This window comes from Oryctolagus cuniculus, chromosome 13 (genome assembly GCF_051225735.1).
Source record: "Oryctolagus cuniculus isolate XC-2025 breed Fujian yellow rabbit chromosome 13, ASM5122573v1, whole genome shotgun sequence".
Taxonomy (NCBI): Eukaryota; Metazoa; Chordata; class Mammalia; order Lagomorpha; family Leporidae; genus Oryctolagus; species Oryctolagus cuniculus.
The window spans coordinates 15,216,753-15,242,638 of NC_142879.1; positions in this window are offsets into that span (position 1 = coordinate 15,216,753).

The following is a 25,886-nucleotide window of genomic DNA, read 5'->3' on the forward strand; positions in this document are numbered from 1 at the left end:
AGACCTTTCTCTCTGTCTCTCTCTCACTGTCCACTCTGCCTGTCAAAAAGAAAGAAAGAAAGAAAGAAAGAAAGAAAGAAAGAAAGAAAGAAAGAAAGAAAGGAAGGAAGGAAGGAAGGAAGGAAGGAAGGAAGGAAGGAAGGAAGGAAGGAAGGAAGGAAGGAAGGAAGGAAGGAAGGAATCACACACAAAAACAAACCTCTGGAATTTTTAGAGGAAGAAAATTCAGAGGAACGAATGGATTCACAATGTCTTGAGACAGAGAATGGCAGATTGCCTTCAATAAAGCATAAACTTTGCACTTTTATGTGGATTGGTGTGCAAAAGCTGACTTAGGAAAGATATAGCAAAAATGAAAGTTTTTTATACCAAAAAGCCACATGACAATCTGAACTGGTATGAGGAGATGGGTGGGGTTTATGGTTATGGTAAAACAGCAAAGTCATCACACTTTTAGCAAGCTTACATGGCTTTCCTTAGTAAAAATGTATCTTCCTCCTAAACCAACACTGAGACGTACAAGCAACTATAAAAAGAAAGGCTCACCACCAATTAACTCACTTTTTATACCATGCAGCAAACTTCTTAGTTACATTTGTTATTTCAGAAAACTGTATGTTAGACTCAGTAGGGTACCCACAAGGGTTTGGCATTCTTTTTTTTTTTTTTTTTTTTTTTCAAATTAAACCTGAAAGTTTTTATTGAAAGGAAGATCAAATGATGAACAAAATGAGTTTGTTGTATCTCTGTTAATAATCTGATAATTCTCTTTCTTCTCACAAAGCTTAAAATATGATATAATTCATTTCATAACAATTGGATTACAGACAGGCATTTCAAAAAAATCGATTTAAACAAATATATGGAACTCTGCTCTAAAATAAAGAATTCTCTAGATAAAAACTTGTGTTCCATCCATGTTTTTGTTACACTATTAATTTGTAGAATAGATATAAAGAGAGTACATACTCTATGCCAGGCCGGCTGGTAGTTGCTAGAACATGAAGTTGATCAAAAGGAAGACTTGGCCATGGATAAATTCTAGATAGATTACTTGATTCCTTCCATTCACATCTGTGAATGTAAACTTCAAAGAACTTGCCACCAGAACTTCAAATAAACCCTATAATTAAGCATCTGTATGAGGGAGGTCTCCAAAAATTCATGGAAAATGCATATTCTGAAAATACTACGCATGGATTTCAACATTTGTTCCACCAAAATAAACTTATCTTTTAATTCTGTTTCCATGAATGCTTTGAAATACCCTGGTGTAATTCACTTGAACTTCACTTTAAGGATGAGTTTATTCCTTTTTGTTCCTGTGTGCACTGCGTGGTGGAGAGTAAGTACAAGTACCCCATGGCAACTGAACATGCCACCTCTGAAGCCTGGTGGCATGCCCAGTGTTTCCTACCCATACAACACTGGGTCACTGCTAGCCTGGGGTTGGTTTCATCATTTGTGAATTGGAGGTCATGATGAGATCTACCTTCCATGCTGTCAAGAGGAGTAAATTAAGTGTCACTTGTAGGGTACTTAGACTAAATCTTGCATCACAGACAATAAATGTTCATCATTACCATTGCCTAGGTCCAAAGAACAACTACACAGGACCAATCCACATTGTGTATATTAAGGTCCTAGAATGTCAGACATCAATGGCAGATAAATGAGATGATTTTCCTTTTACTGGTATTTCTATTATCCTCAAGTACTTCTAATCAAAGCAGAATCATACACTTCATAAAGTTTATACAATCATTTTTCACCTATTTAAAATAAAAACACTTTCTCAAAATTCAACTTTTGAAAAGAGGCCCAACCCAAGATGTGTACTTTTACCCATCCACTCCTACCTGTTTTATGAGCCTGCACTCAAGTTAGTATTTGGGAAGTATCTTTCCTTTGGGGACCTCTTTCTCAGACTAGATCATTTCCTTTACAATTCCTTACAAAGGGAAATGAAGCAAAAGTTTGTGACAAGATGAGAGAATATGGGTCTTGGTCCACCCTGGAACCAAATTTGTACAGCTGAGAAACAGTTTGGAGACTTTTTCTTTTAAATGGCAGACTATTGCACGACTATGGCTATGGCTAAAGAAATACTGAATAGCTTAAGTACTGGTAACACCACCAGTAATTAAAGACTGCCACAATGTCTCTACTTAGCTATGATACTATAACCATAATTATTTTAGGACTAAAAAGAACTATAGTTTTCCTCCAGTCCAACTCTATCATTTTACAGTTGAAGAAATTGAGACTTAGTCAGATAACATTTGCTCACCCAAGGCTACTTGGCAGGCTGACACCAAAAGAGATGGGAATCCACGTCTGCTTCCTTGCAGAATGGTGCCTTCACTCTCAGCCTTTTGGCCTCTGGTGATAATGACAATGACAGACATTTTCAATATTTTATTGCCACTGACCTTCCCTTTATTTTATCTAGAAATGGTACAAAGAATTATAGTGAAAGTGAATATAATGGCAATCTAAAGTGATTTTTACTTGTATTTCATCTACATCATCCTTGCAATAATTTTTAAATATGTACTTAATTTTTATGCATTTCTACAGAGAGAGATAGAAAGAGAGACAAAGCAAGATCTTCAATCTGCTGGACCGCTCCCTAAAGGGACCCAGCAGTGTAGGCTGTGCCAGGCCAAATCCAGGAGCCAAGAGCTTCACCTGGGTCTCTCGTGGATGGCAGAGGACCAAGCGTTTGGGCCATCTTCTGCTGCTGTCCCAGGGGGCAATTAGCAGGGAGCTGGACTGGAAGCGGGGCAGCTGGGACTTGGACAGGTGCCCAAATGGGATGCTGGAGTATCAGGTAATGGCTTAACTCCCTGTACCACAGCACCGGCCACCCTTTCAATAATTCTCATCCTCCAAATATCCATTACATTTTGCTTTTGCTCTTATTACAACAGATGACAACCGGTATCTCTAAAACAGATTTAGCAACATAATATGCACTGTTCTGCATTGTGCTTTTTATAGCATTTCAAATTTATAATGTTAAATTTTTGTTAAAATCATTTGAGTACTACTTTCTTCCCTTGACTCCCATTAGGAATCTGTCCATTGGGGATACACTTTATCTAATTTTAAAACTAACACAAAGGTAGAAACATTTTTTAATCTAATATGTTGTTTCACAGGTTAGTCAAAATAGAAGTTGATTGATCTCTCTCTCTCTCTCTCTCTCTCTTCCTCCCTCTCTCCTCTCTCCATCCATCCATTCATCCACACATCCTTCCATCCATATTTACCCCAAGTAACTTATGTGCTCTCTCTCTCTCTCTCTCTCTCTCTATATATATATATATATATATTCCCCCATGTTCATTCTTTAGTTTTCAGCCTTAAGAACAAAAGTCAATGAAAGCATATTATATATCCTAAATCAAGGAATTAACTGAACGGATAGAAATGGTTTAGCAGAAAGAGAGAATCGATATTGCCTCTACAGTTTGAGTACATTAGCATTATGTGGAGGTAAAAAGGGAACTGTGGTTACATTATATGATTAATGGTAAGAATTAAGATAAATTAGTGCTACAAACCATGACTCAGTTAATCAGCTTCTATTCCCTCTAAGGTTCCCAGTAGGTGGAATTAAGACAAGATTGTTTTCAGACCAACATTCAGAAAGCTCTGAGCTGGCCCTTTGAGTAGGTGGTTAAAGGGCATCTGGAGGGGGCTGGGATAACTAAACCAGAGAAAGCTGAAGTGACAGAAAAAATAGACGTATTTGCCAGTTCTACTATTTTGCCTCAGGCTGGCCCTTAACGTGAGTGAATGAATGGTCCTTCTTAGGTTTTTATGACACATTTTCTTTGGGCAAGCTTCAACCAGACATGCGTAAATAAGATTTTTCTAACATGTTTTCATTCCATGGTTGTATGCAGCCCCTGAGCACACTAGTTAAAATAACTTACTTTGCTGTCTTAAACATTTCATCAGGTCAGTTGGGGCTTCCATTCCATCAAGAAAGAGAGCTGGCTCTGCCCATGTCCAAGACCTGCTGTGTCAAGTTTCTTCAGTTTCAGCCATTGCTTTGCTCATGGTGGTGCAGAATTTGGGGTCCATTATTGGATAAATATTAAAATGTTTCTCCATAGGTAGCTTTTATCACTGAATGATGTCCATCCTTGTTTTGTATCTTTATTTTCACCTCAAGTGACACTTTTTGCAATATTTACACTGAACTACCTACTTTTTTTAGTTTGATTTTTTAGAATATTTTTGTTCACTCATACTCTGAATTGTTTTATATATGTTTTGTTAAACATTATGCTTACTGCTATTTCATTTTTACTCAATATGAAAGTCTACCTTTAGTAGAAAAATAATTTCATTCACATTTAAAGATCAATGTTTCATGTTTATTACTCAAATTTTTTCATTCATTTTTTCTGTTTCTTTTTTAATTTTGCCAAATTGCTATTTATTTCATTTCTTTTTATGCTACTTTTTGTTTTATAGTTTTCCTAAGTTACTATTTATTTTTGTTGCCCTTTTCATTAAATATCTATGCCTCTACTACTATTTTAAGAAGAAAACCAACAATTCTCCCAGTCAAGATGTATTGGCTCTCTCAAGTCAACATCAGTTTTCTGTGACATCTCCCTCATTCCTCACCACAACCATGATAAATGATGAGACTTTAGAATAGTTACAAGAAGTCTTTCTATTCTTTGAAATATCCTTTTCAAGTTCAGTTTTTTTTTTTTTAAATTTAGCATTAAATAACCTACTGCTCAGTGTTTTATTTTAATTAGGAAAAGACAAACTTATAGAGATAATGAGTAGAACAACAGATGATGAATGGATGGATAAATGAATGGATGGGTGAGAGAACAGGTAAATGAAACACCACCTTCCTGGTTTCTTGTATACTTGCTTGGTTATAGTCTTTTTGCCAGTATTTTCTTCAGACACAGTGTTTGGTCAATGCATTTTCTAAATTCTTGTGTATTTTCATATAACATCTCATCTTTCGTAGGATTTTTAATTATAGCTCCCTTTCCCTTTTTACTAGCTTAAACTACTACTACCAAGAAATAAATGAAAAACATGCCCTCCCTCATCCTTAGTAGGTAACTTATGTTTGGATGCTTGTTTATTTTTTCATTCAAGTGTGTGTGTGTGTGCGCTTGCACTCCTGTCCACTGGCCAAGGCTGAAGCAGGGAGCTGAGAACTTAATCCAGGTCTCCCATGTAGATGGCAGGAAACCAACCGCTTGAGTCATCACTTCTGCCTCCCAAGTTCTGCATTAGCAGTAAGTTGGAGTCAGGAGGTGGAGCCAAGTATCAAACACAGATACTCCAATATGGGATCCAGCAGTCTTAACCATGAGGCCAAATGCCAGCCCTTTTTTAATTCTTTCATTTTAGTTTTACCAGGAAGTGTTGAGTGTGCATCTTTAGTCACTGATTTAGTTTAGAAGTTGGACATTCCTCTCATTCTACAGACATGATTCTTCCTCTCAGGAGACATTCCTTAATAACGTATTCAATTACTGTCTTTCCTCCTCCTATTCTTTTTCTCCTTCTGGAATGGCATCACTTCTATTAAGTCTCCTGTACTCAGCCTTCCACACTTCTATCTTTTGCCTTATGATGGTCTCTTTTCTTCAGCTTTGCTTTGTTACTTGAAATGCTTTTCCATTTGACATCTGAGGCCACACACTGATTTTCATACTGGCCATTCTCTTTCCTAATTTAGCTAATACAGTGCTTACTCTGAAATAATGCTTTTTGTTTCATTTTGCTTTTGTTATTGTTTTTGCATAAGACAGTTCTTCAAATCTTAGGTGTTCTGAAAATTATTTCAGTTGAAATTTCATCTGGCCCTAAAAGTACTTTTAACTAACCACAATTGTGCCCAGATTATTATTCCTGATCACCTTCTCTCTGGCTACTAAGAAACTAGATTGATTGTTATTTTTAATTTTTAGTCTCATGGGATTAAGGTCTAGAGATTGGAGCTTCCTAAATGATTAACATACCATTGGTGGGAAAAGCAGAAGAGTTTTGGTACCCACAGTTTAGATGCACAGATTGCCTGTTCATTGCCAAGCAACAGAGGAATCCTCTTCATTCTCTACTTCCCCTGAATTCTTCCAGGCTTTAGGAAAACAAGGACTCTTTCATCTTTGTCTTGATCTTCCAGAGGCTGGGAACATCTTGTATACTTACTTAGAATGAGGTCAGCCTTCCTCCTATGGATTCCAAAAAAGACAGCAACGATGAGGAAAATAACAGAAGAATTGTTTGATAGGTCCAGGAGACATAAAGCTGTCAATGTCTTTGTATGGGTCCAAATATCTCTGAAAGATAAGGTCATCCCACAATCTACTTTTTTTTTTAAAGATTTATTTATTTATTTTAAAGTCAGAGTTACAGAGAGAGAAGAGAGGCAAAGAGAGAGAGGTCTTCCATGTGCAGGTTCACTCCCCAGATGGCCGCAACCCATGGAGCTGAGCTGATCTGAAGCCAGGAGCTACTTCTAGGTCTCCCACATAGGTGCAGGGGCCCAAGGACTTGGGCCATCTTCTACTGCTTTCCTAGGCCATAGCAGAGAGCTGGATCGGAAGAGGAGTAGCTGGGACTAGAACTGGTGCCCTATGGAATGCCGGTGCTTCGGGCGAGGGCATTAACCTGCTGCGCCACAGCGCCGGCCCACAATCCACTTCTTTATGCTTGTTCCCAGGGCAATCATCCTTTTCTTCAGAAGCTTATTCTGAAACAATTTTGTCTGATATGAGCTGATGATAAACTCACTGGTAGAATCTCTGGTCATGGCTTCTATTTTCTGTAACATTCCTATAGTTAACTGATCAAATACTACATTAACTCAGTTGAGAAGCATTGGAATATCTGCTATTAATTCCAAAGACTTAAACCACTAAACAGTCTTCAACTAATTGTATGCTTGGGGAAGGCAGGTGCTTTCTCATCATAAACGGTGTTTGGGTGAGTTGCTGAGCGGTGTAGTACCCAGGACCCTCCTACTCCAAGGGAGTTTTAAGAGTATTTGTCTTGAGCTCACAGACTTGTAGTGAATCCAGAGAGCTGGAAATGCCAGAAATCTAAACTAATCAAGGAGAAAAATGTTACCTCCACTCAAAGTATTATGAATTTGTACCTTCCAAATAAATTATAAAAATGCCATATGTGCTTTCAAAAACCATACAGTATACTACCCATTGAGAATTTATTTCAATGATTTTTCTTGATGTTTTTAATGAAGTTTATACTTTAATTCTTTCTAAATTTAAAATTGTAAAATGGCACATATTTTTTCAAATTCGTTTTTCTATCCTTCACCAACCACAATGGATTAGAATTAGTGAATTTTGCCATAATAATTTGTTTCAATTTGGTAGTAACCTATTATGTCATCAATAAATATAGAGTTGTTATAACCAGATTTATGACTTCTATTCTTCTGAATGTCTAGCATTCAAACACATCATAGTTTCAAATTATTATTCTGGTGGAAAGCATCTTTCATCATATAGTGAAATCTGGACAACTTTGTCCTCACTTCTGCTGAGTTCAACATTTTCAGCAGCAAGTTAATAAACGATGTGTAAGGCAAGGTTAAGGTGTGGTTTTGAAGCCAAATCTTAGTGGACTAGAAGGTGTTGGTGGAGATTAATTTAAAGACAGGGGAAACTCAAAAGTGAATCCGCACTGTCACTGGCTGTCAAACAAACCAACCAGCAAAGTGCTCTTAATATTGTTAGCCTGCAAGAGTAAAGTCAAGAAATCTACAACAGGAGATGATGGGCAGACCTTGTATTTAAGGAAACATATGCAGATTATCAACCAGAATGACAAGAATACTCAAATCCAACTCAAATGAGATATGCTAAGAATTGGTGTGATTTAATCAGCTCAATGACTTGAGCAGGATCTGTCAGCAGGAAGATCAGATATTTCAGTGGCTTTAGAAAGTAGACTCAGCACTAGCGGGTTTGAAATGCAAGGGAATGCTTTTAATTCTGTTTAAGGAGATGCTTTTAAAAATCAATAAAAAGTATCCAAACATTAAATGCGAGAGCCTCAAAAATGTAGTAAATACCCTGTTACTCACAGTGTTTTGTCAGTGAGAAAATGATGAGATTTATGATCCCCTAGTGGTCTGGATTTCTAAATGGAGAGGGAATTTAGGCATCAGAGATGCTATAAAAGTAGTGGTGTTTAAAATGTATTTCCAGTTTTAATAAATTACAATATTGCTAGTACATGCTTATAAATCTTTATTTTCCATTTTTGCCAAATATTAATATAGGAGAGTTTTCTCAAAGACAATACGATCTGCCGGCTCTTTTAGCTTCTGTAGCAGGGTCATTTACACTGGATCTGGAAGAGAATCTTTTACACCACAAGGCCCCACTCAAACCCTTTCGTGACACTCAGATGCATACATAGAGTGGTATTCCCAACTGTGGACTACACTTTCATATTAGCAGGATGGCAAGTGCCAGATACAACTGTGTTCCTTTATTTTGAAGAGAATATTTTGCTATGCTCCAGACTATTGGATCTCTAAGAGCTTCACAGATGGGAAGTCTCTGGAATCTTTGTACGTTTTTTCTCTTAGCCCCTGGAGATCACGTCTTAAATTCTTCCAGTGCAGGTGTTCTTCTATGTGCGTCTGGTCAAATTAACATGACAGCATTGCTGTGGGGGACCAATATGACAATGTGGTCATGCGATCATGACCAATGTGACATGACCAATGTGACATTCTGAAAAACACCAAGATTGTTCACTCCCTAGACAATATGATGACAATAGAGAATAACAATGCACACAGCCATGGATTTTGTATTGCAGAGGAATGCAAACTGTAGAGATGGAAAAACTGTGTTTTTCAGATGTGCTGAGCACATGAGGCTTGCTAACCTGCCCTAGTGAAGATATCACACATAGGCCAGAGTCTACAATTAAGGTATCAGTTTACTCATTTGTAGTAGCCTCCTGTTATGCTGAAAGATCCATCTGACTTCAGACAATTGGTGAATAAATGAAGCTATCATGGAGACCACCTCCCATGCATTCTTAGACCATTCTTAGTGGCACTGATTATGGCTGTTCACCAGAATGCGCATTTTGGGGGCTATACTATTGTAACTGGATTATAGAGGGGTTACTCTAGAAGCTTTCATATGGCATTTGTTCTTACAATAGCTCATACCCCATAAGCAAAGGAACAAATGTGGGATTTTCTTTTTTCCGACTACAAGGTGTATCTATTCCAAAGGCATTCTCTGGTCTAGGAAAATGACTACTCACTGGCTGCAGTAGACTCACTGTGAATGGACCATGTGCCAGGACCTACACTTACTGCTCAGCCTTCAGCTGCCCCCTCTCTAAAGTCCAGCCTCTGTTTGTCTATGTGACTTCAGGGCTGGAATCTGATGGTCTCTGAAATGTTTTGGTGTTTTCTTTTCCATTGTGACCAGAGCAAATGGCCACAGGCTCTTTTGAGAACGAATGCATGATTGTTACTGGATGTCCAGTGAATGCTAACAAAGTTAGCATGGTGGGTTTGAATGACCACAGCTAAAGAATATCCACCTTTGGATCTCTGTCAGCATGGAGTTAGATTTCTTGTGACCTGCAGTGGATACTGTTTTGTTCAACACTTAAATCAATGACTTGGATAGAAACAAAGGTATGCTTGGAAGGTAGAGGCAGATGAAAAATAATTAAGATTTAAAAAATAGGTTTCGGTCATAATGCAAAATAAATAGGATGGAATAACGTTGTGTAGGAATTACACTGCAGCCAGAGGAGCACACAACTGCTGCGCTATGGACAAAGAATCCAATGCTCAGCTAGGTGAAGGCGGTTCCTCTGGGTCACTTAGCTTGCTTGTGACAGAGCCAGTCTTGAACTCTGGCTTGCTTCTCCAGTGCTATGTGATGCTGCCTTGATTTTTCTTACTCAATTATATACTTAGGTATCCTCAATATTATCTCTCAAAACTGATTTAATTTTTTGGAATTCTGAATGGATATAAAAAACTATGCTTATCAAAGCAGAGTCCTTTTTGAGTCCAAAAGAAGCAAATAAAAATCACTTGCATTTATGCAGGACAGTTAAGAGAGTCATTTGAAAAAGACCAAGGATTTGTTGTTTTTGTCTTTGTGTTTGGTTGGCAATGATCAGTCTCTTCAATGTGATTTGACTGCATACAAAGCAAAGTCAGTTTTACGTTGTACCAGTGGATGGGAGGGAGGCACTCGGTTTGAGTTTGCTACGTGTTGCACCATATCCTGCAATGATCAGCCTACTTCTACAGTAACACACAGCCCAGGGATGCGCAGCACCTTAACCAATCAAAGAACATTCGCAAGGGACCATCTGGGGAAAAAATCTGGAAATCTTGACAGAAAAACTGACATGGACATACTTCACCTAGAGGTAATATTCATTTTATTTATGCTTATTTATTTGTTTGAGTGATAACACAAGATACTGCAAAACAGTCATAAAGCCATGGAGTGATTTCTTTTAAGTCATATGCAATTGTATCTGAGGTGACCCCAAATTTCTGTCCTAAAGAGATGCTGGTAAAATTGACTTTTCTTTCTGATTAAAAATATCACTAATCCTCTTTGGTTTTATTAATCTAAAACGAAACAGGGTCTCTTCCCCTACCCAAGCCCCCACCTCCACTTAGAAACCAGAAAGAGTTGCATTTCTTTGTTTAGAACCTGAATATGCTCCCCATTGAGCCAAAGGTTACAGACCTCAGAAGCACATTCGTTCTTCTGGCTGCCAAGCTGTATGGGCAACTGTGGTAAAGATTTTTATTGGAAGGTTTCTCTGCTAACCCGGCCTGAATGGCTGTAGATTTATGAGATACCCCACTAGAGTCACGGTCTTGTTTTAAACCTCTGCAAGGATTTTGTTTCAAAGCACAATTTATTTTATTAATGAGTCATATCTATTTCCATGTGATATTAATAAGTAGCTCAAAAAACACTGAAAATCAAGTGGGCATTTTATCTTTGTTCTCTAGAGGTGTTCTTTTTCCACAATGAGGCCTTTTAGGAACACAGCAGCTGAAAATACTAGTTAAAACAGTCAGAGAGTACATGAGTCCATATAAAGGAAGCTTTTGTCTACCTTTCCCAAAGTGGAAAACTGAAAATATTGTAGTGAACCATCCATGAAGCCAATACCTCTGATGTTGTAATATTGAAATATTAAATGTTGGCCGGCGCCACGGCTCACTAGGCTAATCCTCCGCCTAGCGGCGCCGGCACACCGGGTTCTAGTCCCGGTCGGGGCGCCGGATTCTGTCCCGGTTGCCCCTCTTCCAGGCCAGCCCTCTGCTGTGGCCAGGGAGTGCAGTGGAGGATGGCCCAGGTGCTTGGGCCCTGCACCCCATGGGAGACCAGGAAAAGCACCCGGCTCCTGGCTCCTGCCATCGGATCAGCGTGGTGCGCCGGCCGCAGCGCGCCGGCCGCGGCGGCCATTGGAGGGTGAACCAATGGCAAAGGAAGACCTTTCTCTCTGTCTCTCTCTCTCACTGTCCACTCTGCCTGTCAAAAAAAAAGTAAAAAAAAAAAAAATAAAAATAAAAAAAAATAAAAAATAGAAATATTAAATGTGATAATTCACGCTAATTTCTGTCTGTGAAATGACAGGATAGTCTTTAAAAAGAGTTCAATTCTGAAGCAAAATTAAGCATCCACACTGTTGATTGTCTTTTAACTGTCATCTAAGCTTCAATTTTCTAACAACAATATGTGCAGGAACCATTGCTAAATTACATGTGAACATTATATTTCACAAAGTAGTTAGGTATGAGCATGTAAATTTATTTTTATATCATGAATATATATATTATACAATGAGCATACACGTTATATACTATATATATATATTATATACAACTAAATTTCTGTTAGGAGACCTATTTAATTCATGATGGAACATAAAACAACTGCCAGTTGTCAATACATTTAGTAAACAAAAGCTAAAACTCAGTCATTTTGGCTTTTCCTAAGTGCCTCTTCAGAAGCAGCTATAGTTTAGGGGAGCTCAGCCCAAAGCCCAGCGATGCTGCAGAGGGCTGTGGACCACCTGCTGCACCTGCTGCACCTGCTGGCACCTGCTGCACCTGCGGGCTGTGGCTCTGCTGTTCCCCAGCACCCTGCACATGTGGAGGGCGCCATGTTGCCAATAGTTCACACATTCTCTGCTCTCCTCTAGGTAATTTCTGACTCCCTGCAGTGCTTGTCAACCTCTCAGAGAGAGAAGAAATTTTAGGGTGCTCTCTTCCAATAACACTGTGCAAAATGAGCGACAAGGGAGCTGATCAAATGGTGTTTCAGATCAACTGTCACTGTCGCTTGGGATTATCCAGAACTTTCTGGGCTCACTCAGGATGACAAAGTCTTTTCTTCACAGAGCTCCTTAGCTCTCTCCTGCTGGCTCTTTCAAGACACCCTCTCTGAGTCTGCCCTTTTGGCTTTCTTTGCCCATTCCCTTCTTCCACATAAACTCAGGGAAGATTTTGTTGTTGTTGTTGTTGTTCTTTTGTTTTAATTTTATTATCTTCATCACTTCAAGGAAAATACATTAATTTGTATTTTCTAGTTCTTTGCTTCCTAAATCTCCACCATGAGTTTGTTTGTTTGTTTTCATAAAGCAAATGATTTGTAACTACCATTAATTTCTGGCTCAGTCAAAAGCTCTTCCTTGAAGTAATGGGCTAAGCGTTGTAGCAGCAAAACAGGTGGGGAGATCAGTGAGTTGAAAGAAAATCTATGTGTTTGAGGGGGGAAGAATGGGTACAATGCAAAACAGTGTCAGCACTTCAAGATGAGGTTTTGATATGTATACTACATTATAGTGTTTACTGATTTAATTGAGAAAACCAGATGCTATGTGGAGAGCTAACCAGGTATCTTTCACTGGAACTAGCTCCCTGAGGGCAGACACTTTTTTTATTTACTCATACAACTCTAGAGCAATTCCTGGCACAAAGCAAGTGCTCAATCCACAAATACTGTTAACGACTGAAGAAATGTCCGTGGTATGTGGCATGTCTACGCTGAAAATGTTCTTGGGCTCAGTGCTGTGCTTCTCAGCGGCTCTGGAAAGAAATTTGTGAGTGACACTCTAAAGCAGGACTGAGATTTTGGTCATTTAAAAATGAAGAAGCACAGGCCTGTTTTTAGACAGCATCTTAGAAACGTTAGCTATCACCAGTGGCACATTTAATGGTTAAATTCTGACAAATATCAATATATAATTCCTGTGTTAGAGAAGAGAGACTGTGGTACTGTGCACCACATCTCCTGCCAGCTCCCTGAGAATGGGTCTGTAGAGGCTAAGCATTGACCCCTCGGTGCTGTGGGTGGCAAGAGACCCATGCCTACCACCTCTGTCTACAATAAAACTACTTTTTTGGCTCAATTCATCATCCAAATATATGAAGCAAGGCAAGGTTGAGTTGAATGTAAGAAGTTTGAGTTTCAGTTTTCTCTAAATGCTAAATTACCAATAATGTAAAGCAATATAAGAACAAATATAGTGACTGCCAAATAGGAACCATTCAGCAACATCTGCTATTATTTTTACTTTGTATGTAGAGAGGCTAACATGTAACAATGCCGCATATGTTGCCGGCTGCTTAGGTGTGAAGTACTTGTCAACACAGACACCAAATGATTTCTCCCAGTTATAAAATATTAATTATGCAACACATTTATCAGCTTAGGGCTTTTTTCTTGAAACTGAAGACAAACCTATGCTATGAGGGATTTGAATAGTCAATGTCACATTTCTTTAGCCAATTTCATCTAACAGAATAGCAATATCAAATAAATTAGAGGTGAAGAAAAACAAGACCCAGGATTTTTCAGTATTTAGAATTGGAATTTGTTTATTATGAACTTTTTTATACACTGTAATTTTGGTAGTATGTTGTTGTGTGTGCCAAGAGGAAATATTAGTAACCTGGAGTCTAAAATTAAAAGAGTGTTTTGTACCAAATTATGAGATGATACATTAGTAAGGGGCTGGTGCTGTAGCATAGTAGGTCAGGTTTTCCTCTGTGGTGCTGGCATCCCATATGGGCACCGGTTTGAGTCCTGGCTGCACCACTTCTGATCCAGCTTCCTGTCGATGGCCTGGGAAAGCAGTAGAAGATGGCCCAAGTGCTAGGGCCCCTGCACCCACATGAGAAACCCGGAAGAAGCTCCTGGCTCCTGCCTTTGTGTTGGCATAGCTCTAGCCACTGCGACCATTTGGGGAAAGGACCAGTGGATAGAAGACCTTTCGGTCTATCTCCCCCTCTCTCTGTCTATAACTCTACCTCTCAAATAAATAAATAAAATCTTAAAAAAAACACATTAGTGAGAGATTTACAGAGACTTTCTGAATACATGTTCATTGCTTATTTCTTTTTTCAGGTAGATTTCAACAGCTGAAGTATACATAAAATTGTTCCCTTCTCTTATAAAGTGCCTGATTCAGAATTCTGGACAGCAATTTGCTTTAAAAGCTGGAAGACAGTATTTGCAGGACAGCAAAAGAAGCCTATAATTTGATTTTCCATTTTGGAAATAAATAATACTAGGAGTTTATTAGGAAACAGTATCACCTAGAGATTTAAGTAAGAAATAAATTTGGCATGAGAAAAGAAGGCCATTTGATGCAAATATATAAATAATTTTGGCTTCTAGAGGTCTTTCCTTGGTATTATATCTATCTTTAAATAATTGATTAGCTGTCTTATACCAGGGTAGTATAACTATCCCAACTTTAAAAAAAAAAAAAAACACATCCTATAATATTGAGAGAATTTTCACAGCGCTCGAGTGGAATAAATTGTTTAGTAATCAATAGACATACACTCCGAGTATTTACAAAGCCTGCATTTGTGGTTGCCCTGGTGGTTGCATCAACTGCCACTTGCCAAGACCCACGGTTACCGTCTCTACCTCAAATGATCCGCATTTCCTACTTTTTTAAAATTAATATTTATTCATTATTTAAAATCAAAATTCCAGCCGAGTTTTTAATTCACTTATTTTATCACTGTTCTTTTACTTCCTGGCTCTATTTAGAAAGCACAGATTAGATGACATTTAGTTGTCCACAGTTGTCACAGTCAAGCCAGTTAGGACTATATTAGAGATGCAATATTTCTCTATGTACCATTGGTCTGAATGATAGGTAATTATTTTAGATATCCAAATACTATTTTTATTAAATTATAAGCCCATTTTAATCATATCATTCCTTGCTTTTTATCTTCTAATTGTTGATAATGTCCCAATCACTTCAGGGCAGGAATAGTGGCAACTTGCCTACATTAAAAAACACAATCTATTCTAAAATATTTGGCTCAAGAATAGGCATTAGAAAGGACTAATTTTAAATAATAATGCTGGCCCCATCTTTAGATAAATGAATTAAATGCTTAGATTTCTACAGGCTGCCATTTACCATTACCCAGTTTTAATAATGAATTAGATCAGGTATTTTTCTCTTTGGTTCCAACTGCTCTCCCTGATGAAACTGCCCAAAGGGAAGTAAACTTCACTATCCAAATTTCCTATGCCAGGACCATTGACAATCCTGGCATCTGAAACCTCAAAAATCATTAAGGCAGATAATGGCTACCTCTGTAAAGTACCCAAGGTTGTTGAATTGATTCCAGAGGCCTATATAATTTGCATGCACATTAGCAAGAGTACATCAAACCTACGTGGGGACAATTATATCAGGATGGACAGGACTGGCTGGAGCAAGATCTTACTAGAGCTCCAAACATGGAGCTCCAAAGCCAACTGGGATGCCTAAGTTGAAATCCATACAGCTGTCCCACCTCCACTCTTATCCAAATAGCTCTTTATTAAGGATAGTAGAAAAACCTTGGATTTAAACACAATAATTCTATTAAAATCATGTCTAATGTGAACCTCAGGTAGAGTATTACACTAATGTTAAAGAGCAAGGTCAGGGTTGGTGCTATGGCATAGCAGATACAGACACCACCTGTGGCCCTGGCATCCCATGTGGGTGCCAGTTCACTTTAGTCCAGCTCCCTGCTAGTGGCTTGGGGAGGCAGTGGAAGATGGCCCGAGTGCTTGGGCACCTTTACCCACGTGAGAGACCTAGGAGAAGCTCCTAGCTCCTGACTCTGGACCAGAATTGCCCAGCTGTGGCCTATATCGCCATTTGGGGAGTGAATTAGCAAATAGAAAACCTCTCTCTTTCCATATCTCACTCTCTCTAGATTTAACTTTGCCTTTTAATATATAACTAAATCTTCAATAAAAAAATTAAAAGTGAAGTCTTTACTATTTGCACTTTACTCAAGAAAGGATTTTAGTTGTCGGGAACCTGGTAAAATACACTTCCCAAAGATTCCTCGAGCATAACTTGGAGATCTTCCCAGAAATGTCCAGTTTTCCACTCTTCCTTTGAATAAACAATAGATTGTTTTGAAGCTCTGGCCATAGTATAATGCATTATGAGACAAAAATACTGATTTTGTTTAATGACTAAATGATCCTAGGGATAAGAAGGTTTCCCAGTGTTGGTATGGCTGTATCATTTGTCTGAAGTGGCTACTACCTTAGGGAGAATTTTAAATCATAAGAATGCCTATTGGTCATAAATAGAGATTTTCAGATGTGATACACTGAAGTATGCTAAAAGGAATTGTCTTTTTTTAAAGATTTATTTATTGATTTGAAAGGCAGAGTTACAGAGAGGCAGAGGCAGAGAGAGAGAGAGAAAGTCTTCCAGCCGCTGATTCACTCTACAAATGGCTGAAACAGCCAGAGCTGAGCTGATCCAAAGCCAGGAGCCAGGAGCTTTCTCCGGGTCTCCCACACCGTTGCAGGGGTCCAAGGTCTTGGGCTGTCTTCTACCGCTTTCCCAGGCCATAGCAGAGAGCTGGATCAGAAGTGGAGCAGCTGGGACTCAAACCGGCGCCCATATGGGATGCCAGCACTGCAGGCAGGGAATTACTGGCCCCTGGAATTATCTTTAAGGTTAAGGTACCTTCCTGGGGCTAGCATCTCTTAGATTCATGGTGGATCACTGAATTAGGATGCTTCGGAAGGGTTGCAGAAAAACTGATCAAAATTTAAGCTCATTTTGTTGGAAAAATTTTGAAATTCATGCATAGTGTATTTCATAATATGTACTTCCCACAAATTTTTTGAAGATCCCATGTATGCATGGATTTGAACATTTTTTCAGGAAAATAAAGACATCTTTTAATTCCATTTTCCACAGCTATTTGAAGTGCTCATGTTGCTTTAGTAAAAGCAAGACAGAAATATTTACTCCTCTAGAGAAGATTTTCCTCTATTTAAAGAATTAAAAACAAATAGGAAGCTATATGATTACTATATCACAGCTTTTGTCTTATAAACTATCCTGAAATAAAATGTTTTAAAAAATAAAGTACCTTTTGCAATTAAAAAAGGAATATTTATATAATCTAAAATTTAATATATTTCAGTAAAGTATAAATGGAGAAAATAATAAAAGCTGTTCTACAGCCAGTGTTGTAGTGCAGTGGGTTAAGCCACTGTCTGTGATGCCAGCATCCCCTATGATCATCAATTTGAGTCCTGACAGTTCCCCTTGTGATCAAGCTCCATGCTAATGTGCCTGAGAGAGCAGCAGAAGATGGCCCAAGGAACTGGGGCCTCTGCCACCCATGTGGGAGACCAGGATGGAGTCCCTGGGTTTTGGCTTTGGCTTGGCCCAGCTCCAGCCACTGCAGCCCTTTGGGAAGTGAAGCAGCAGGCAGAAGATTCATCTTCAGATTCTCCTCTGTCTCTCTTCCTGTCTCTCTCTCTCTCTCCACCTCTGCAGTTGCCTTCAAATAAATAACTACATATTTCTAAAAAATAAAAATTAAAAGCCATTCTGTTAATATGCATTTTGCAGGTCTTCCTCCAGAACAGTGATTTGTAACATTTTAACATATTGGTCACTGAGGACTCCATCATAGTGATTATTCTCTTACCATAAAATGGCCTTGCATATATTATTTCATATATAACTGTCCATTGCCTGAAGCCAATCCACAAACATCCTAGGAAACCACCCCCCGCCCTGCCCTCCACTGTTATATCCTCTATTCTAAAGCATGTTCTAGGTTAGACAGACAAGGCAACTACACACACATACACTATACACCTCAACAAGGTCGTGTGGGGTTTCGTGGAGTTTCAGATGAAGGCACGGCTATATCACGTTGGCAGGATCTGCGAATGTCATCCTGGAAATTTCATTTAGGTGAGAACCAAGGAACACACTGGATTTCAGAAAGGACAGGCCAAGCATGTTCCAGACCAGGGATGAGATATGGTCCAAAGATCAGAGAAAAGAAATCTCTGACATGTTAGGTTATCAGCTCAGTTCCTCAAACAGATGGACCATGAAATGATGCCATTTGAAAAAAAAGATTGTAAAGTTGGTTGAGACTGCATTTATCTATGCCCTTACACATCAAATTACACTTTTTTTTTTAAATTTACTGTTGGTAAAGGAAACTAAGGTGACTATTCAGAGAATTTTGTGAGTTTATGGAGCTGTACTGGGGACAGTAATATGATGAAATTCATAGGATGGAAAAAGAACAGGAACTTGAAGTGGGAAGGGAGACAAAAATCCAAATCAAGGGTAAACAAGCAAAATTGATGATGTATTGTGGAAGAAAAAAGACAATTTGTGGTTATTTAAATGTATGTAAATATAAATACAATTTCCTTTTAATTAACAATTTGCTAATAGCTTCTTTATATATTAATAGTGTGCAAAGGATGTTTCACAGTTTCAGGATGTGCTTCAAGGAATCTGTACTCTATCCTGCTCTGGGATGGTCAGAGTGCTAACAAATTAAAGTCTAGGAGAACACCTGTGCTAAAGAAATCTATGGAAAAGAAATCTCTATTTCAGCAAAAAATCCCCAAATGTATTAGGTAGTAGAAACTGATGTTTTGTAGTTCTGTGTGGAGTTTCTATTAACATTCTAAATATCCAGTATTCCTTAGTACACACAATATGATGCTAACAGCAGTAGAAAACATTAATTTACAATCCTACCTTTTGTTGTGATACAGCCATATTTTATTTCTCATTTTTATTCTGTAGGTATCATTCCTCGCCAATATGTGCTTATTAAAGGAAGACATAATTTTGAATCATAATAGATTTTTGAATCATCAATTATTTTGGCCAAGAAAATTCTTAAGTGTAGCACTTTCTTTCAGTTGAAATCATATTTTAAAATATCTTGGAAACGCAGGATGAAAACTGTAAGAGTAAAGATATAAAACAAGTATATAAAAAACAATGCAAGATATAATATACAAATTATTGTTGAATTTTTATCATTACTTGATTCATGAAGAATAATTCAAATACATTTAGTGTTTTAAAAATAAGCAAGTAAAATAGCTGATTTCTCAGGACTATATTAAAATACTTTTTCTTTTTAAAGAGTGTACACTTATATATACAATTATATTTTGTTTTTCCAGGTAATAATTAACATGTGGCATTTTTATTTTAGTTGAAAATTTGAGCATATAAAATTGTCATGATATTACTTATCAGAATAAAGGCAACAAGATTTTCTTATTTCTTATAAAAAATCAAAGCCATATCATCATGTTTGTCCATCTAATTTGAGTTTGTATTCTTGGAGTTATAATTGCTACTAAAAATACATTTGCCAATAAAACACATGATTCAATCACAATTATATTAACATTTTCTAAGAGTTAATAAAGAAATAAATAACGAAATGTTTTCACTTTGATTTTTAGAAAAATGTAAAAATTATATTTCCCAAAACATCCAGACAATGAACTATCTTGTTTTGACTTTGAGACAGAAAAGAGTTTGTTTTGGGTATTTTCTGTCAATGTTTGACAGTTGCATTTTTTGTTCCAGATGAGAATTGAGCATCATAGTTCAGGTCCCAAGAGATGTTATCAGTCGGAACAGCCCAGTGAGCAAATATTTGTGAACCTCCTTCCAAATGCAATGTTCTGTAGAAAGGTGGAAGTGGTAAGAAACCGTTGAAACAGTGGTTAAGGAGGTAGGTCTTTGTGGGTACTGATGGGAAACAGTCGTTAGGGGAAAGCTGCCTCACCACACAGGAAGCAGAAACACTCTTGAAAGCATTGTGTCCAGCTGTGGCAGAAGACTTGACACAGATAACATTTTAAAGCCAGAGCCTTTGTACTCCACTAAGTGGAGGGACTGTGAAGTGCTGTGATCACACAGTAGGAGGAAAAGGTTTTAGTTAAAACACTGATTAGCCATGCATTTTGCAAATTCCATGGCTATATTAACATACTTCTTCATACTGCAAATGAAATAAATGTCAATGGAGGTAAGAAAAAAATGTTTACCAAACCAAAGGAAACTTCAAGTTTCATTTGTAATTTAATATAATAATCACTATACACTTTGATATTGATATATATTTTTCTTTTTAAATTTGATAAATTTTAACATTCTTTGAGAAGCAGAGAAAGCACACACACACAAACACACAGTGTACCCATCCACTGGCTCATCCTGCAAACGCCCAAAATGACTGGGGCTGGGCCAGGTCAATGCCTGAGCCAGGAACCTGGTCCATGTCTTCCACATGTGTGGCACTTATTTGAGGAATCCTGCTTCCTACCAAGATATGTGTTAGCAGGAAGCTGGAATTGGGAACACAGTCTAGTATTCGAACCCAAGTACCCTGATATGGGACATGGACATTTTAGGTATAAGGTCAAAAGCCTATACCTATTATTTTCTAATTATAGATATTGACAATTATGATGAAATAAATATCTATAACACATATGTAAATGTAATAACAGAAAAAAAAGTTGCCTCTTTTTCTTACTTAATAGAAATTGATTTACTTTCTTGATTTCACCTAATTATTCTGAAGCATCTACAACTCAGAACTACCATCCACATATTACATGTGAGCTACCAGAATCTCAGAGGTGGATGCTCTTGGTCAAGATCACAGGACATGGGTTTTTAACCAGGTTTGTTGAATTCTGAAGTGTGTTAACAACACTATGCTATTTTACCATATTTTGAACCATACTCATCATAATGATACTCTGTTTCTGTCTCTTTCTCTCATCTGTTTTAGTTACTTTTCTCCTCTTCAATCACTTCTTATGAATCCTTTGTATGTTTTATCCTTGGAGAAAACTTTGCAAATGTTCTCTTGCAAAGATCTTTTTATGGCTTCTGGTTTCACTCAAGATTGTTTCTAACCATTTATTATTATCATTCTTTCTCAATGTTTTGACGTACTACAAGAGTCATTTCATTGGAAACACTTTGAAATTAAGAGTGCTTCAACAATAATATCTGTAATTCAATATCTGTAAAACCCATAATTCAAATTCTCATCCATATTAAATACTTGTGTTTTTGCTATGGAATACATCTAGTAAAATGAAGTATAAAAGGATCAATATTTTGAGATAACAATTTGATGCAGTAGCCTTTCCTAATATTCTGTTTATATGGTGTATCTATAAGATTTTAAGTGTGCTGACAATTACTTTAACAGTTGAGGTACTGTTATTGGGGGAAAATTTCAAAGTCGAGCATCTGACCAACGGAGAGCACCCATGCAGCTGGAGTGCATATTCTGCCCATCTTCTTGCCTCTTATGCTCTGCCTTTCCCTGTGTGCTCTGATCTAGCAGGGAAGTTTGCCCAGCTGACTTTCCCTTAAGTGAAAACTAGGCACACTATCTCTCATCTTGTCCTTCTCTCTGCTAGTCAAAGTACTTCAGGAAGTGGCCTGAAGACCTTTATCTATCACTCCCTGTGCACTTGTACAATGCCAAGTTTATCTCACCTCTCACTCCTTCCTCAGTTCCCATCACTCTCCCAGTTTCTTCCTGAACATATTAAAAGTAAATCTCTCACTCTCTCTCTCACTTTTAAAGTATTTGGAGAACACCTTTAGTATTCAGTCCAGTGTCTCACATATTTCTGTGTCATACTCTACTTGAATTTGCCTCAGAGTTTAATATAATTACATAGTAGTTTACTAATTTTCTATTTTGATTAAACATTAGTTTTCAATAACCTAGTTCTGAGTGTTTTATATGAACGAGTGGTTCACATATGACAGCCTTGTTTGGGTTATCCTGAGATAACGACTTAGAAGAAATTACCCTCTGAGAAACACTGGCAATTTTACATTGCAGAATGGCTGTAGTTATAAACATTTGAGACTTGCCTGAAGTCTATAGAATCCATACTCACAATGTCAGCTATTCCTCTAATGCAGCTCTTTGCGATACTGAAATGTATTACTATCCCAGGGAAAACACACTGAAAATGGAAGGACCATTTGCCAGGATCCAAAACTTCCCCTCTTACAGCTGAGAAGACTGAGACTCGGATCAAGGGTCCAGTTGCTTTCTGGTTTTCAATGCTGTACACATAGTATAATTCCTAACAGTTGGTTTCTGTCAAGGTATCAGGGTCAGGGGCTCAGGTCAGATTAAAAGTTATTGGTCAAAATAGCCTGGATGTGTTTTACATGACTAGATATGCCTGTGCTAGTGGCAAATGTGATGACGTCAGTGGATTGTGTCAGGTGAAGAATGCAGTATGTGGACATTCTCACGACCATTGACTCACACACATTCAGATTTTGAAGGGACAAATCTCTTTTGGTCCATTTGAATACTTAAGGTGATTTCTTTTAAATTAAATCTTAGGGAATTACTAACATGAGATGAACTTAAGTTACAGAGAGAACTAAGCATAAACGACCATGAGCGAGTAAATGCAGATTCTATGACTACGACTTTCAGGACCTGGTACTTGACTCTGGTAGCAGTTCCTTCTTTCTAGAATAGGCTAGAGAAGAGTAGGCAAAGAGCCTTTGGCCATACATTTCAAATTCCTTAGGCATCTCTAATCTTCTGTGTGCAGATTAAATTCCTCCAGCCAAATGTGTTAATTTGGTTCCAACAGGTAATAATACATAGTCTTTAAGTCCTCAATATTGTCTGCTTTCTGACTCTTGCCCCACAGTTTTTTTTTTTTTTTTTTTTTGCTAAGTCCATAATGAAACTCAGAACTCACAAGCAGGGTGACACGGGCTGTGTTTGTAAAGGAAGCTCATTTTGCCACTTGTATCTTTCACGTCCTTTCACTGTCTTCTCAGATCACAAAGAGAGGGCTTGCTTTTGACTACATATTTTATTTAGCTCCATCTTGAAATTCTCTGAACAAATAACTAGCCTCCTCCTACCAATTTCAATAGATTTCTTGCACATACACACATACAGACAAACACAAAAATCTAGTGATCACTGATTGTATCCAATACACATTTCATTCTAGTATACAAGTAATAATTTTTGTAACATTCATTTTATATATATATATTCATACATACATATAAATATATATATGCTTAAAAGCTATGTGTATTTTGGAAAGATATTCTGAATTTGTTATTGTTTTATAGATACCATGTTTGAAATCAGGGACACTTGTTAAGAGGTACAAATTTGTAGGCAAAATGTTAGAATTATAGGGGACAATGTTACACGCACTGTTTTGGCAGCATGAACTATCTATCTGTCTATTTACTTATATCCAAATAAAAGAAAGAATAAATCACAAATAAGAAATATTATTACACTAAGGAATATGAAAGAATCACTGTCAATGTTCTTTTTTTTTACCTTTGGTCATATTAAATATGGCCAATACAAGTTCCTAATAAACTGAATCTAATATGACTATATCAATTGAAGTAATACCTGATGATTTCTATATATTTTTCATTCTTACTTACATAAAATACTTTGATTGCATTAGGGTTCAGTCAACTTATTGCATTATACTGACCATTAATGTCAATCATGCTGGCCGGCGTCGCGGCTCACTAGGCTAATCTTCCACCTTGCGGTGCCGGCACACCGGGTTCTAGTCCCAGTCGGGGCGCCAGATTCTGTCCCGGTTGCCCCTCTTCCAGGCCAGCTCTCTGCTGTGACCAGGGAGTGCAGTGGAGGATGGCCCAAGTGCTTGGGCCCTGCACCCCATGGGAGACCAGGAGGAGCACCTGGCTCTTGCCATCGGATCAGCGCGGTGTGCCGGCCGCAGCGCGCTGGCCGCGGCGGCCATTGGAGGGTGAACCAACGGCAAAGGAAGACCTTTCTTTCTGTCTATCTCTCTCACTGTCCACTCTGCCTGTCAAAAAAAAAAAAATTTTAATTAATTAAATTAAAAAAATGTCAATCATGCTAACATTTTAAACCTTTAGTCAAGCCTAAAATTTATCAACAAAGTGACTGCTTTAGAATCTTCTCTTTGCTTCTGAATTCTAGGCTGGACTAAACAGTCTTAAAATTCATCAACTTGTCTAAAACTAGGAGATTTTTTATTATTGGATTTTGCTTTCCAATTGCTATTTATTGTGAGCTAATTTTGGAAAACACCTTGCAGATGGATTATCCCACCTGTAAACAGCTCCACAAGATTTGTTCACGAAGGAAATTTTGGCTTGTGCTTTCCACCCTAATGGTTACTTTCCAAATTTTAATAGGAAATTTGAGCTTAAAAAACAGAAAACAAACAATAAAGCCTATATTGGCCTTTATTACTTGAGCTGCATGATGTTAAGTCGTAGAGTGGAGCAAGATTAGTAGAAACATCACAGACTTGAACTTCCAGAGGGCTGTGTGGAGCTCACCAGCATCTGTCTCTTCAGTTTAAAATACTGCAGCAGTAATCTGACAACCCTGATTGTTACTATAAGTAGAAACACACATGTGCTTCTCTGGGCTCACTTGACTTAGCCTGATGAAAACTCACTAAACACAGATTTATTTTAAAAATATTGTTTCTTAAAACCTTAAATCTGTCTCCTTTTTACTTTTAGTTAGGTTTGTCTACTAATCCATGAATTTTTTAAATTTACTTTTGGTGGGTTACCTTTTGAATGACGCCAAGTATACACATGTTTGTAGCGTGATAATGCCACAAAATTTTAATCTTCGTAAAAAAATTCTGTTAATAAAAGTATCATCTAAAAGAAGATACATTCCATTTCAAAGTTTCATGTTTCTATTTAGTATGAATAATCTCTTAGTTTTCATGGAGAGATGAATGACTCTTCATCACTTGCATAGATAGATGATGTAAATGTACTTTGGAGAGAAAATAGGCCATATGGTCTGAAACTGTAATAACTTATTTGGAATCTATTACATCACAGACCACACAAGTAAAATCACTGTAAGCACTTCTCTATCAAAAAAAACCCACAGATATGGTTCTCACTGACTTGAGTGTGGACTGCAGTTAACCTGCTCATGTTTTCGATGATTACAGTGTTACAGGAGAAATCCACTATGAGTTTTCTTTAAAGAGGTAGCCATCCTGAACTCAATTTTCATTTATTAGCCAAAGGATTTCAAATTCAAATTTTTGGCAACACAGGACGACAGTGCTGAACCAGAAGAAATCCAACATGTAGAGACATTTTATTATAAGAAACTGAGCAATTGTATGGGGACAATTAGAACACAAGATTGATGGATCATCCACCCGGCGGAGGTGAACGCTAGAGGAATGTCCCGTGAATGTGCTCAGATCACTGTAATACACCACTATAATAAAAGTTCGGACAGCTTACCTGAGTCAAATCATACCAGCATTTTTGGTTTGAATAGTGTGGTGGACGGTTTTCTCTTGACAGAGAGACACACACACACAAAAGGAGAAACACAGAGAAATAAATGAATCTGAAAAAGACACTTGGGTGCCAATGTATTTAAAAATGAATTGCACAAAGATTAGAAC